The 16729-nt window shown below is 34.3% G+C and overlaps 1 protein-coding gene across 15 annotated transcripts in view; it reads left to right on the top strand.

The window, feature by feature from the left end:
- bru3 (CUGBP Elav-like family member bruno 3) overlaps positions 1-16729 on the top strand; it is a 167876-nt gene that overhangs the window by 42982 nt on the left and 108165 nt on the right. For 2 of the 15 annotated variants that reach the window (XM_081982307.1, XM_081982310.1), the window contains one exon: positions 4120-4189. The exons of the other annotated variants lie outside the window; for them this stretch is intronic. The gene's annotated coding sequence lies outside the window, so the exon portion shown is untranslated. The remainder of the gene's footprint in view (positions 1-4119; positions 4190-16729) is intronic. 15 annotated transcript variants of the gene reach the window in all.

The following is a 16729-nucleotide window of genomic DNA, read 5'->3' as shown; positions in this document are numbered from 1 at the left end:
GTTATATCGCAGTTTTAAACCAGCGATATGGGCCACGAAACAGCCGTGTTGCATTTTGAAAACGGCGCTTCGCTATAAAGCTGCATAACATATAAAGCCGCTTATAAAATATATCGAACCGGATCATGGTTTGAAGGGGGAAAATAATTTCTAGTTGAGCGAGTACGGAGCTGCAATAAATATGAACTTGTTGCAACTTTAACTTAATCACTACAACGCTTCGTACACTGTTCATTAATTGTTTGTACGTAGAATGTTCCAGACTGACTTAACTACGTAACCGTAAATTGATTTCTTATTCACAGCCTAGCAAAATATTTAATTTTTATTACAAAAGCGTACTGAGCGAGAGCTTCCAGTAGAGTCGTCTCATATATGTTATGAGACTATGTTCAAACTGCTTCCGGAAAAAATCGTAATGAAGAAAAATCTACCTAAGAGTAATATTATTAATAAGAAGTACTATAAAATCAAAAAAATATACATAATTTAATTAACCGATTATTTATAGGAATTTAAAGCTGCTGAAAAAAAAATTGAGTCATTAAAATACACTTTTCACTTTTATTTTCTACTTTTTTTGACGTAAATCTCACTTAAATAATTTTTGCGATGTATGACCGAAAGCTGAGGTCTTTATCGCCGACGAAGTTCCAGATGCCATATATGAGAGCTTTAAATCCTCAATTTTCATCACATAAAACCCGAAAATCCAACTTATGGAGCAATTAGGACAGTGTGTGGGATACAGATATCATTGTAATTAGAACATCCAATTTAACGCCGAGTTAAACGCTTTTGTGTCCGGATTTGGATGAACGGCTCCCAGTTTTTGCCAAATTTTCCCACCATGTGCCAACAGTCTCCCAGTGGTGCCGAGTTATTGGCTCGAATGTGTCAAGATTGCCAGCTATTTGGCAGTGCAACTTGACGCTGGAGTTTATCAAAGATAATACTGGATACCATATTTTTGAGTTATTGTTGTGGTTAGTTTTTGAGATAATAATCTTTCTTTATATCGTGATAGAGTTGGCTTCCCCTAGCCGAAACATGAATGCCCTAAATTAATTAGGCGTTAAAGTACATTAGTGACTAGGCATTTTCAAGAGTGTTCTATAATCCTAGGATTACATTGTTGCTTCTATTTATCTGAGAGATAAGCGGTTTATCAAGTTTGTTACCAATGAATGCCAGCACGCAAAACAATATAATTTCCGCATACACTCCAATTCAAATATTTTCTTAACAGAATATAACGATCTGTACGGTATTTTTCCAGACGGAATGTTCATCGAGGCGAAAGCATTTGAATACGTTACAATATGCCAGATGAAATAGCAAAATGCCGAACACACTCAATTTCATCCCAATGTGCGAGTGGCAACGGCAATATTGGTATTTTCTTTCCACTCGTCCGGTCCAATTTTATCCGAAAAATGCTCGAATGGAAACGAACCCCCGTACACACGTATACACACATAAACCATACTTCAAATTAAATAATTAAAAAGCTGTTCCACCAATGGGCGTTCCAATATATTTTAAAATGAAATCGTTTCTTACGGTCGAATTCTCGCAAAGTGCGCTTCGAGCAATAATTAATCTTTTGGGCGAAACTATAAATCAAATTGGGAAAATTGCGAAACTTTGCCAATGGTTCTCGTCAGTTTTATTTAATTTCGGACCTAGGTTACTTAACACTTACGATACAATATAAATTCCGTGCTCTGAATGAGTTTGATAAATGGATAGTCGCGTCCAAGCTTTAATGGATTTGATATGGAAAGTTGAAAATTCAATGTAAAGAATCGTATGTGTTGTAATTCGTTTAAAATGATTTCCTACACATAGAGATTTTGTTACCAACTTAACACTTACTAATATTAAAATACTTTGACTTTTTACATCAGAATTGGCCAAAATATAAAAAATAAAATACACAGTACATTAAGAATGACATAATTTTCTGCATGTATTATATTTTTTTGAAATATCCTGCATGAATCAATTTGAATTTGTGTCTGCAGCTGCTAATCCAACCTTCAGCCTAAATCCATACCGGATACGAGCACCTTTACTTGATATTAAAAGCCAACATGGCCGCCTTATTAGTGTCATTTAAAAATTGCAAAGTTTCGTGCTGTCCGCTCGTTAAGCGCCATTGTTGGTATAGGTTTCAATAAGGCCTGGGTTAATTATTACGATTTGCTCGAGTTAGAGATTAATAAATTGAATAATTTCGTGACAGTATTTACTGCTGTTTTATGCCTCGATATTCATTTCGTCAAATAGACTTAACTAACCTATTATAACTTAAAACATTAAAAACCTAAAAGTCATTAAGCTTCCACCTGTCTAAGAATGTTTTTCGGCCTGAATGCGTAGATTCGCATCCATTTGCCGGAAGGGTTTTTCTAAACGAATGTTCCTTGTTATACGTACTTTGAGCAAATAAATGGCGGCATAAAGAAAATATATTAGGATTAAATTTGTGTTTCCCTGTTGGATCTGGGGTCGTCAATAACACTGCAATTTAAAATTTTCCCATTAAATAAAACTGTACATCAAGCTAATTATTATCAGAGCTATCGGCAAGGCTTTTTGTACACGTTTATTGATCAATTAAAATTTTATTTTAATTAAGCACTGCGTCAATATTGGAAACATCCAAATTAACTTATTACTTATGCTCTGTGGATAAAATTGCATGCATATACCCATTTGCTGTGGTAATTAAAGTTCAGTTTATTCGTTTAATTTCCGATTTTCGACTTTCTATATGCTATTTTCATTTTTTTCATGCGGAATTTTATCGTTGAGCACTTGTGTTATTTGATTATATTTTACATCTTCGCCATGTTCCGAACTTTAACTCTGTATTTAGTAAATAGTATTGTGTAAAATTAACACACTGTTGGCAAAAAAATCGACGCATAATAATGACCATATTTTACAAAGGCTCTGCAATGCGCGATATTAAAATAATCGATGCCATTTTTACTAAACCATGTCCTGTTTTAAACAAATATGACCAGAGTATTACTAGGGAATTATTGGATTATAAAATATTACAGGAGAATTCGTTTTTGCGTTGCCTACGCAAATTCCGTATGATTGAGTGGATTTTAATGGAATAATTCGTCCCGCTCTCATAAAATTTGAGTTATATTTTAATTTGAAAACGTAATATTTACATTAATTTCCAGATGTTATTTTAATATACAATATTTAATTTTGATTAAAAAATAAATAGGTATATACTAAAGTAGTAAAGGTGTGGTTTGCTGACTTGTCTATAAAATAATCCTCCAAAGATGCATAGATTAATTTGCAACATGCAACATGTTTAAAGTACAGTTAATTCAGAAAAAAAATATGACTATAATTTGAACTCACTTTTAATGTGTGTATGTTTATCTTTGTGTTGTCCTCTTATTGTGTTAGTTTGTTCTTAACTATTTTATTTTTCATCAATATACTATTTAAAAAAACCAATTGATTGTATAAATTAAATGTTTAAATAAAATGAGTACAGTAACAATTCGTTACTTAAAAAAAACAAATCGTTTCTGCCATTGGCATAGATATTAAAATATTCAAGTAAAAAAGCGGCTCTTACTGAAAAACCATTTCCTCAACTGGAGTTCTAGTCGTATTAAAAAAGTCCATTTTCATTCCATTAGCAATCTTTAAATATTTAATACGGCTGTGTTCATTTAGCTTCGCTTTGTTCAACTTTCCTTTCTTCGGGGACCTTCATTGAAAACGTTAAATAATAACGAGTTTTATATTTGATATGCTTGACACACTTGCAGAATTTGAGATCCCAAATCGGAATCGAATGTTTGTCCGCGCGACCATAATTAGAGTCTGATTTATGATTCATTGCCATAGATACATTACTCACAGTAATTATAACAGATGCGCCTCTTATTTGCAACCAATACCTATTCCCAGCGTACTGAATTATTGGTAAACAGTCCGAACCATCGAGTAATTGCCAGTAGTTTTGTTTTGTAGTAAATCATATTTAATGGCCCTGTTTGCACATTGATACTTACTGTTCGTTGTGTTGAAATCCAGCTGGAGAAATGTACTGATAAAATTTGTCTGTTGCAGGGACTGACCGCAGCGCCACCTGCTGGCGACTCGGCACGGTCCTGTGTTCGCCTCAAATGGTTGTTTTGTGGTACGTTGCCCTAAAAGGCTATACCTTGCCACTCGATGTTTTTTTATCTGTGTTGTTTAGTTTTTTTCATTTGTTTTTAGTCCGTGTTGTTGTTCTTCGTCAGGCTAGAAAATTAATTTTAAGCCAATTATCTGGCTGATGAAGGCCATGAGTTTTCAAAACATTTTGTTTTCTAGCCTACTAATTAAATGTCTGGATAAACATTTTGTGCACGGTTTAGTTTAATTTCGCTCACAAAAGGACTCGCAACTTCTTTTTACATGTTGTTTGTTAATCAATATTTCTGATACCAACATTATTTTCAATCAATCGCCTTATTCTCAGTATACTCTGTATTCATTTATGCGACTAACACTTGTCTTAGTCACATCTATAGCTGTATGCATGATTTGATTTTTATTGAATTCAAGCTTTTGATGTAACTTTGTTGTAAGATAGTCGTTGTTATAATGTTAAATGAATTATTGTTCAGTTAAAGTAAAACCTCGTTCAAAATGCATTTTCAGCCAGTTCCAAGTATTCGATTGTGCTTTTAACAAACCCTTTAACCAAAAAATGGTTATCGTTATAAACCAGCATGTAAAGATTTAGAAACTTAATGCACTAACTGTATTAAAAGGGTGCATTAAAGGTAAGTTATTCACATATAACAACCGCATTTCCCGGCAGCGACTTGAAGCTTTCCTCAAAATTGACTCATTAATTTGAGTTACTGCCACATTACAATTCCAGTCGCCGGAATACTAGATGTAAGAACAGTAATAATAAACATAAATTTTTATTATGGAAAGCTTTTTGAATTTAGAACGACTCGAACGAAATTTCGAAGTTAGAATTATACTAAAATGTTTTTTGCATCTTATGACAAATACTTTTTTCAATCCTACCGACTGCGCCACTCAAATGTATTTATAGGCATTATACAAAAGGTCAAGCAAAATCACGACAAATAAAATGTATCAAAACGATCGAAGACAGATTCGAGCAAAATAGAGACGGCACTTTGTCAAACCGAGGTACGATTTAGTTAACATGCACGAAAGCAACGCCAAAGGGACCCCTAATACGTGTTGTGAACTTTGATTAAGCCGTTAAATTACCGAATGGGGTCGTGTTTCGAAATTATGCGTTCGGATTGATAATGTTCCCAAAAGCGTCTGACAAAATTCTAATGAGAATATTTCTGCGCCTCGCGAAACTATGTGGCAGTTCCTCTTAAGCTTTTAGCAGAGAGACGATAGGCGTGACTTGAATAATATCGAGTTTGGAAAAAAGTTGGCAGCCCGAAAACCGGAGACAATAAAATTAAATTATTACTCTTGAGGTTCAACTTGAAACTGGGTCATATGTTACCTGTTATACGGTGAGATACGTTCTGCAACCTCTTCTAAATCATGAATAAAGGGTGTGTTGCTACTTTTGTCCCCTCAATAGTATATTATGCTGTCTCAAAGTGAGCTGACATATTTGCGGGGGATCGATAACATTACGTGTTTTGAATAGAATTATAACTCGTTCGGAACGATGTTTTCTAAGTGAATATTGTAGTTGTATCCCATTTTGCAATATTACTCCCAAACGCGGATAATTCGTTAAATTTAATGATACGCTTAATTGCATCCAACGGTGATTGGATACTATAGGATTTCCTGAAATTCATTCTATTAGTGAAATATTAAATTTATAACAATATTGTTTAAACGCTTATCCAATTAAATTACACTATTAATTACCGTTCAATATTTAGAAAACTGTAAAATCTTCCAATGCGTTCAATAATACTTATACCATTCAACTTGTGAAAGCTGTATACTTCCAAAAGGGCTCAACCTATAAAAAAATTCAAATAGTTAGTTAGACAAGCAATCAAAATTTCAAATCAAAAGTCATTTATTTTCTAAACTTTCAAAAAGTGAGATTTTATTAACTTTTTCACATTAACTAACTCTTTTTGATTAAAGAAGTGTCGTTACAACATGCGGTAAAGATTACGAGTGTTTTAACTTTTGCAGCTTAATAGCAGTAGTTTAATAAAATTAGTGTAAAGTAATAAAACTTCAATATTTAAAATGCAAAATTCGGATAAAAAACATTGGAAACGAGAATAAGAGTCTATCAAAAAACCGTTGCAATATTCAATGTTTTCCACGCCTTACAGCGTAATTGCAACAGTTTATCACTGTACTGTATCAAGTATAATTTATATGCATTTAAATTCATGTGAAGGTGTGTTTTCTTTAATTATACAATGCGCATAATTTACGATTACACGACACACCATTATTTAAATTGTAAATTAGCACTTAGTTATATTTGCAATATGCGAGACGAAAAGCAGGAAGAAATTATTCGAGTAGTAAAATATTCAATTAAATTGTAACTTCTTGCTCTGGCAATGAAGAGGACTCTGATTCTGGGCTGGAGCTCTAGAAAGTGAATGGATAATGGAATATTGCCCGTGAGATCAGAGGCTTTGGCTCTCAGTCAGCAAAACTACATTTCACAGGGTAATTTTGCGACAGCGCTCCATTTAACAGCCATTTTATCATTTATTATAGATTATACGTAATACCACAAACGTGCACTGAGTTTTGTTTCAAGTTGTGTATCTTTAATGGAGTTCGTCGCTGAAGTCAAACGTTGTGCACCAACACAAAAACGCCACTTTTCAAACACTCAATTTCAGGCAGTAAACGTGGTTTTCAATTCTTTTGATCATCTGTCTTCATTAGGCGCACAATGGTCGGGTTTAGAGATGTCTGTTCTTTTAGATGATGTAACTTTTCCTCTTCTCATTGTTCCCCGTCTCATGTACCGCCACGCTATTGTTTCCCCACTCGACAGAGAATAATTTCGACTATTTTAAGCTGAATTGGTTTGAATTAATGTTGTCAAGTGCTTTTTATGGGTAGAATATTTATGTCAGTTGCAAGCCACCGCGTTGATCTTTTATTCAAATCATTTGCATATGTATACTTTGATTTACTAACATTTAAATTGCTTTGAGCGTGACTGACGATTAGGCATATTATTTTACCGTAATGTTACTTTGAAGTGGAATTCATCTAGGTCGTTGTCACATTTTCTCCCAATGTAACCTTTGGCGAAATATCAACAGTCAACGTCAACGTTATCGCGGCAATTTCTGCTTAATTTCCGTACAAAATGTCGATGCGATTTGCATAAGCGCGATGCCAGATTTTCAATTTCCCGACTGGAATTAGTAACACTGGTGGTCGTTTTTACCACTGGATTGAAATTCTATTTTGTCTCCGTTAAAACTTTGTGTTTCAAGTTTCAGGCCAGTCACTTACACGACATTGCAGTTGCATATTAAGGGCAAGTGCCTATAAGAAAGCACACACAAAGAAGTGCTCGAAAGATGCTCTAAACTGGTAATAAAATCCGACAATGCCGATTGTCGTCTCAGATATTACGTAAAGCCTAAGCGACGCCAGACGTTTGTTTATGACTCGAACATTAACCCACCTTCCATTTTGATGGCAACTTTAATGGCGTCGTCTTAATGCCCGCCTCGCTATAACTTTACAATCGTTATTATTTTGTTTTTGGTTAATAATTAAACATTTTGTGTTTTACAAATATTTCTTTTAAAATACAACTTTGTAAAAACTTTATTTTATTTATTTTAAACTTTTTTAGTTAGTGTAGTTGTATCCTATTAAACTGAGGTTGTAGAATATCAAACTTTGCCACGAGGATAGTGCTTATTAATTTTAAATACATATTTACTAGCTAATGAGTCCTTCCATACGAAAATAACAAAAAAATATACATACAGGGTTATCCAAATTGATTGTAGGATAATTCAAGGGTGGAAAGTACTTAAGAAATAAGCTCCAAAATGTTATATAAACTGCAGTCGAAAAGTGACCCCTAGCGGAGATAGGGCACCTTAAAGGTGAGCCTCTAAAAAAGTTACTCAATTGAAATTTGGTCATTTTGAATCTCTTCAGTTATTTTAAACAATCTGGACAAATACGGGAGCTTTCAAAAAGTCTGACAGCTTTAAATTTCTTTAGGCTATAATTTTAGAGCGTTTTGATGGAGCACATGTGAGAGCCCATACTTTTACTAAGAAAAGTTTGTCTGAACATTTATAGTCATTATAATGAGACACTGTTTTCGGTCAATATAACGTATAAAAATAATTCGCATGCCACGTTAGCCACGAAACGACCAAAGAATGATTAAGAGGCGGTAACATTACGTTTAATGGACGTAATCCATAAGTGTGTAGCCTATTTTAAAAGGATTTATTTTAGAGAACATTATTGATGACCGTATGCTGTAACAACGTATATATGAAATTGATATTGCCGCGCAGAAAATAGCTCTGGCCAGTTTTCAATTTACCGAAAAGCTGGAGTGTATGAGATCCGGGCTGTGTGTTTTTCTTTTTTTATGTATTTGCCAAGTTTCGTCCATTTTATACAAGAAAACATTTGAAATTCTTAGACTCATGATGAAACTGTTGTACAAATGAAGATCAGGATAATTAAACTATACATAAAGTAATAAATAAATTACAGGGTAAGCACTAGACAATTGCACTAAAAGCTCGTATAACCATATTAACAGGTAATAACATTTGGAATGTTGCCAGTGAAACCATTGGGCAGCGGATTTCCCTTCTTCGATTAGAGCTAAAGGATTGTTGTTAAATGTATTTTGAGCCGGGCACAATAGCAACAAGAGTGTATTGAAAAAGTTTAATGGAAAATAGAAAGAGTGTGAACTCTACACAATAGAATTTGCCGAGTGTTCTGGTATTGTCGGAAATAAATAGGGAACTAAACTTTCTGAAACTGGGTGATATTCAGAACGGCATTTTGTGTGCTCCTGTGGAATTTATAACCGACCTCAAGGGACAAAATGGGACAAAATTCACTTCAACTTTGTTTTGTTAATCAAGCTAAAAATATTGTTTCGAATGACCTGCTCGTTTTTTCTGGGCTAAATTCCGTTCGAGTCAGTCATTATTTATTAATATTATAAATTTCTGCATGAAACAGCGCCGAATACAAACCAGGCTCTTCTGAAAAATTACTCCCATTTGGTTTGAAAAATGCCCGATATTTATTTAAATATTGGCTTTGATTTTTACGGTCTACTTTTTTAGGGCAACGAGATTTATTTTAAAAAAGCAAGTAAAACTCGCAGGCAAATTCGAATATTCATCGACCGAAAAACAGTTAACTGGCGGCAATCGAAGGAAGCCTGAACGTACAAATAAATGGAATTGCGCCATCCGAACAACAGTAACTATTGTAAAAACTGAGTCATTAACTTGAATAAGTGGGGCATTACAATGCTCAGCCTCTGAATTTTAGAACTAGGGGCAATAACAATAATTGTAAATTTCTCGCGAAGAATATTATCAAAGGGGGAGTCGGGAAATGATGCTGTGTGTACAGAAAGAATACAAGTTTAAAGGTAGTTTAGATCTTTTAAAACGGCTGCGAAATCTCCGCAGAGGACGCTAAGTTTTCAAACTTATATTCAACGTTCCGGGATGTGATTAGACTTTCATTTTCAGCGTTTCTCCGCTCTTTTAGAGATTAAAATTATTAAAAGTATTTAAAGTTGATAATGATGCTACAGAAAATTCTAACAGTTCCATTTTCCATTCAGAGATGAAATTACTAAAGTGATTTTGCCATCAATTTTCTTTTAATAAAGTTAGTTTGATTGGAAAGCCTTTTTAATGACTTAAAATTTTTTATAAAATTGTTAGTACAATTAGTGATTTTTTCTTTAGCAGTGATATTCCAAATACCAAAATGTGAAAGTATTATTGAATACGCGTAAGGAGAAAAAGTAAACGGAAAGATAACAAAAAATAAAGGAAGACATGCGATACCTATTAAAGACTAAAGTTTAATTTGTATGATTAAGTTTGTTAAATAATAAATGATTATGTTCTCATAAAAGTTGACACAAATAATTACATTTAATTACTAGACCCTACTAGAATATGCCATTTAACTCCAATAGAACCGAAAGCCATTCCATTACCACAAACTCTCCAGAACAAAGGGATTTATTTTATTTTTTTTCGCTGTGTGCAGAAAAGAATTTGCATGTAGAAATTACTTTAATGGATTTTTCCTGGATGCACTTTCAACATAGACATAGACAACAATTACATACCTTGCGCTATCATCTTTAAAGTAAAATTTCCTGCACAAAAAATCTCGTTTAATTAAAATGCTGTGTTTCAGAAAAGCTTAGCAAAATGAAATCGATACAAGGCAAGTATTTTTGGTTTAATGTATATTTTTTGTTTCAGGTAAGTCTTGCTGGAATCTGGGCAGGTGAGATTTGTATACAGAAATTGGCCAAATAACATGCGACGGAAATAAATCTGTCAGTCCGGGAGCCAACAAATTCCGCTCCATTATACTCCCGGAGGCATATTCGTATCCTAGGGACTAAGTTAGAAAAATTCATGTTTATGTAATATGGCATTTTCGGGGCCGCAACAATGTATTTATTATTCCGGGCGTTCACAAATGACAGGTCGTCTACACTGCGAAAAAACTGCCTTCTGGGTATTTTGCCTGGAACTCTTCCAATTTGTGTATATTGCACTATCTCGACGATTTGCCCATTTTAAAATGCGGGCCCACATAAACATGTATTTTACGATAACATTTTTGGACGCCGTACACACTTTTTTCAGAGTCAAGCTCTATAAATTTATTTCAAATAATTTGCATCGGAATAATTCTACCGAAATTGTGACCAACCATAATCCAAAACAAGTATGTCAGCTCCTTTCAAACGATGTTGACTTTTAGAGAGGAATGAGGTTTTCTTTGGTGCATATTATGTGTCTTAAAATTTGTACTCGCGAGAAAGAAGACACAATAAGTAATTAATTCTTTGCTAACCCTATATATAATAATATGCCCTGTCAAAACACATCTGCTCAACTGCTTTATTCCAAATAAAATTTGTTCACGATCTTTTTGGATCTACCTTATTAATGAAATTTTGACATTTTGCCCTTTGTATATTTTTGCCAATGATTTTTTTAAGGTTATATGACAATTTTCTTTTCCATTTCTTAGCCACTTTCTATTATACATGTCACTCTCTAAGTGAAGCCCATTGTTACAACACTATAAAGTTATGCCTGTAGTAGTGTTTGATGTAAATCGAAGTGCATTAACATACATTATATTTACAAAAATATAATGTTTATTTGTATAAAATAAAATCTTAAAGGAGAAGGACCACGATAATGAAACTTCTGAAGCTGAATTAATGCTAGATATCAAAGACCTCTAAGAACTTCGAATCTATATTCTCCCTCAAGTTGTTCAAAAAATAGTTGTTTAAGAGTATAAATAATAATGCAATAATGCTTGATTAGAGGTTAAGGGTCCAGCACTTAAATGTAATAATTATTTTAGCATTTCTTTTTCGGTGACAAATAATGCACATTCACTAGGAAGTTTTACTAAAATAACTTTAAGCTTTATACTCTGACCAATACGATAATGATTATGGTTTACTTACATCTAACAAGGTTTAGAATGACTTAATAAAACCAAATATAGTATTTTTTCTAGTACAGTATTTGTGATACTCAATCAAGTTTTACTTGGATTCTTAATCGATTCTCTCGAATAAGTGTTAAAACAGTCGAGTAGACAACTGTATTAAGTATGCAGTTGTTAAAATTATTGAGTACTTCAAAGTTGTTCACTTACTTTAGTATAAGAAAATGACATTTTAACTTTTGTCGGTTTATAGTAATATATCCTGTAAATTTATCTCCACGTTTTTGTAAAGAGTGCTGTGAACTTTGGACTATCTTCGAAATATGTCTATTTGAATATAGCTTCTTGCTCCATGTTAAACGTAACATGTGATGTTATCGTAGAAGTTTTATTGAGTCGTATTTTGTAATGTGGATCAGGTGTGAGATACGAGTTTTTTATCGACTGGCAAATGTAGGAATAAGAGAGCGGCAGATGGAAGTGTGTACCTTTGAACGTTTATCAGATACTTTATTTTCTGAATACGAACGAGAAGGGCTTAAAGATTATCGGTGGAATTGAAACATCATCAAAATTTTGTCAACGAAAGTTAGAATAGTAATTTTTTACCAGCAAACTTTATGTAAATTTATAGAAAGAGTTTGTCCGCCATCACCAAGTGTTTGTCATTAAAGTCGCAGCTCGGTTAATAATGGCCTGACCGGTCTCGTGGCAAACGAGAATTTACATTTAAAAATAATTAAAGTTCTTTAATGTTTGTCGAGATCATAAATCATCTAGTTTTTGCGCCACGCCGAAGTTCACACAAAAGTTAATCAGAATTCAAAATGAAAAAGATACACAAATGACGATGATATTCTTTTGACATCCACGTAGACCGAAACGCAGTTAAAATAAGTGGGAATTTTGCATGAACCATGTTTTTAATGACGTTTTAAATCCGGATTTCGATTCGGTGCTTGGAGGATTGGATGGAGTCGTTTGCCGAGTAGTTATGTGTCACAGAAAGCACCGAGGAACAGTTATAAAGCCAAATTACTCCCCTACCTGCTCTAACTGAACACTAGTCCTGAATATGTGCTTTCCTTGCAGCTGTAGTTCTAGTTTTATTATAATTTATAGCTTTTGCATTCCTTCGTGGCTTACAGAGGTAACTTATTTTCGACTTTCCTCCCCTGGTCGATACTTTTTATATGGTAATGAAAGTCGACTGTTTCTTTGTTTTTGATTAGCCGTTATACGTTTAAAATTGTTTGTGTACGTAGAATTCAAATGCAATAGATTTTGCCAGAACACTCCTTAAAAAAAATACAAAGTTATTAAAACTTGTTTTTTTACGAAACTGGCATATTGTTATTTGTAATAAATATAAATCTAAATATGACGACAACTCTTTAAGCGTGCAGGTAGATACCAAAGCTAGAAACTTAAGCGGGGAAACCTCGAACAAACTTTAACTTCTTAACACTTTAACGACCTTCCAGCAGAACCGAGTTAGCTATTAAGGCTCAAATATTCGCCTAAACGTGTAACACTAGCAACATGAAAATCAGGCTCCGTGAAAGGTCAGTCTAGGGAGTTTCGACATTTCATTAGACGCAATGTTCTGGAATCCATGTAACCAAAGTTTAAAGAAATTTTTTCCGTTTTGGGCTAACCTGGGAAAAAGTTTTCTGAACATCTGCCGTCCTCGTGATTTACTGTGAGATATGTTAGTAGTTTAAGGTGAAATTGGTTTATATTAAATTTGCCCGCGTTGACCGTAATAAAGATGATATGAAGGAAATTAATAATTCCACATTAAAGCGCGACATAATAGACTGGCATCATTATAAGTTTTTACTCCGAACTCACTTTATTAAAACTGAGTTCAACTTTTTCGTTTCGTAAGGACAACAACGGCTCGTGTTGTAATTTTAATGATTTCCCAGTTCGGGCGTTCGCACTTGGAGCACTAAGGTGTTTTTTTTTGTTTACGGTTTATGGGTCGAGCTAAATAAAGTGATCCTCTTCTTCTGGCTTTTTATGATCAGACGGTGTGTTCAATTTAATTAGTTGCTTTAGCGGGTTCTTTTTACTTAATTTTTTCCATCTGGATGGTGTTTAACAAAATTTAAGCTTTTGGAAGCGTTTTGTTAATGGTTGATGTATAACATGAGTGGATTTTAATGCCTCTCAACTGTCCAGTGTTCGTTCAATTCATCACAGGCATGAACGTCAGTTCCGCCCATATCCACGTCAGCGCATTCAGCTTCCAACAGATCTAAATGCTCTATTAATCATATACAAGCTGCGTTCTACTCTTATCGCCCAAATGCTATCTGAATATTACACTTTGATATTATCCCATAAATTCTCTTCTGTCCGAAAACACAAATTCCTAGCATTTGTTCGAGTTAAAGCGGCAAAATTATTCCGCTTCACGCCTTGAGCTAGCTCAAGAGAAATTAATTTGGTTTATTGGATTATACAAAAATGGCTGCTATTTTGCAAACTTGGCTGCACATCCACTTTTAATCGGGTGTCCTAGAACTCAAACACAATTACCGAAACCGGAAAATGTTCAAGACTGATACACTGGCGTTTAGTTTAATCCCGTGCACACGGATACAAATGATATTTCTACAAAATAGTATAAAGACTACGTATTTGTCACGTCTAACACGTAATCATGCCCGTGGTTAGTTGATTAGGTTATTCCAGCCTTGCTTCCGCCCCTCTGCAATTTATAATGCTTTTCTATCTAATTTAGTTGCGCGGTTCGGTTCGGGGATGAGTTCCATTCATGAAGCTTTTCTGTTTTACTGGATATCGAAAGTACTACTGTTGAATCGCGTTACGTTATTATTTGAATTATTTAAGTGATTTTTGCGCGAAAATATTATGATTTCTGGAGATAGTGGTTATGACCAGTAAAAAATCGACATTTAGCATTCTGGATCTGGATTTTTAAATTAAATAAATAAAAGTGTTATTGTGTCAAAAAGTACAATGCTAATTTTAAAAAATCATATCTTGGCAAGAAAGCATTTGCGGACATTTACGACTCGAATTCACCTAAAAAACGTGAAACGTGTAGTGAAATTTTGTCCCCATATATGTATATATTTTAAAACTAAACTAGCGACAGATAAACACTTAAAAGAAAACAAAGACATAGCAAAATTTTCTGCTTCCGCGTGGGTTTAAATTACGAAATAAATTTTCTCTCTAAATGCAGATAAGTCGCTGATCGATGCAAATTTTATGGAAACGAAATGCACCAGTGGATACAAGTATTCAGTTTTTTGAAATAGGGCTGAATATAGAAGGAAGTAGGTAGTTAGCAACCCATTCCAGTCTGTACTGAGTAAATCATGATGAATAAGTACGTCGAGTAAAAATAGCACGGCCACTTGGACCGAGCTTTTGATGTGAAAATAAGTTACGTTCACAATTTTGCGTTTGAGTTAAAAACCGATCCAGAAGAAATTACACGACCATCCAATAATTTACATGCAAAATCGTGGTCCAGTTTCTGGGACAAATCGAACAAGAGGAAATTTTGCCAGAACAGACATTCAACGAACGCTGACCGCCGCAATTTAAATTCGACCCGTGGGACCAGAATGCAAATTTTAACATACACTTGATTGAATTGATCAATGTTAGACATCGATCTCTCTGCACGTACCGCTTTGAGCCCCGGAGAGATTTTCTGACCCATTTTTCACCAAAAATCGAATCAGTTTATCTATCTGAATTTTAGTATAAAACCGCTCAAATTTTATGGCTTTGGGTAGTGGACTAAATCCCTTTTCTATAAAAGTTCACTGACGAAAATCCTGCATTATTTACCTTTCGTTGAATAATTAAATTATGTTATCACTCAAACGTCCTGCTCTGCTGACCATGGTCGAGAACGTAACCTTTATGACTAGGAAAGTCCTAAGTCAACATTTGTAGGGCGTGTGTATGTAAAAGGGCCAAAAGGAGGGCAGGTAGGTGCTCACTAATTAAGGGATGAGAGAGGGTTAAACGAGATGATGTAGACATCGATCGAGCGCATATCCCGGAGGATAGAAGGATGAGCAATTACGCAATCTGTGTCGGCTAATTAATAATCAGAGCTTGTAGTGGTTCAAGGGATATTAGAATGCTCCTACGAGTCTAATTAAATGGAAAGACCTACTAGAGTATGAAGTGCCAATCGTTGAATGGCTTTTACCTGCTTTTCGTTTTTTTAACCACCTGATTATAATATTCTTGCTTGTCAAGTTCATATTATAAAAATACGTGGGCAACAGATTCTTAAGTGATTAACTCAGTTGTAAAGTTGATGTAAAAGCTGTATAGAAAAATAATAGTAATATCCAAAGTCAAATAAGAAAGTTGAAAATCTAAAGATTTTCAGAAAGGACAATTTCAATCCACATTTGTATAATTATCTACCTGAAATATCGATCACTGGAGTTCGTACTAATTTATGAAATCGCTTTTAACTACCACATAAAGACGTACATATAATGTCTTTTGGCTGGCACAACCAATGGCCATGCGTCTTCTTTAGCAAAACACCGGAAAATGATAACCTTATTGCTCTTTCCAGCGTGCACTTTTGTTCCGGGGGCTGCATGCATCGTACGCCTGATTTATTTTAGCGCCTAACGGACATTACATGAGACCCACCCGTTTATTTATGGCACGAAACTTTTGCCAAAGGTAGAATTGAGACCCTCTGGAGCACCAAAACTGAAGCGCGTTTCTATTACGTTAATAAAGGCTGGCGCGACTAGTGCCAGCAAAATTGAATTTGATGGGCGATTCGTTAAAGTCGTATAAGTAAGTCCTTAGCCTAAATTAAGTTAAGTTAAGAGAAGTGGCTAAGTTAATTTTTAATCTAAATACAGCAGGTATTTAAAAGTTTCAAAATAGTTTGCTTCAACAACAAAATCGATGCAGCCTGAAACGGGGGTGCATTGGAAACTTGCAACAACAGACTTTCCTGTAACAGGCGCAAAACTTTCTA

This window comes from Ips typographus, linkage group LG6 (genome assembly GCF_016097725.1).
Source record: "Ips typographus isolate SLU linkage group LG6, UJ_Ityp_2.0, whole genome shotgun sequence".
NCBI classification, from domain to species: Eukaryota; Metazoa; Arthropoda; class Insecta; order Coleoptera; family Curculionidae; genus Ips; species Ips typographus.
This window is presented reverse-complemented; position numbering and strand designations above follow the sequence as displayed.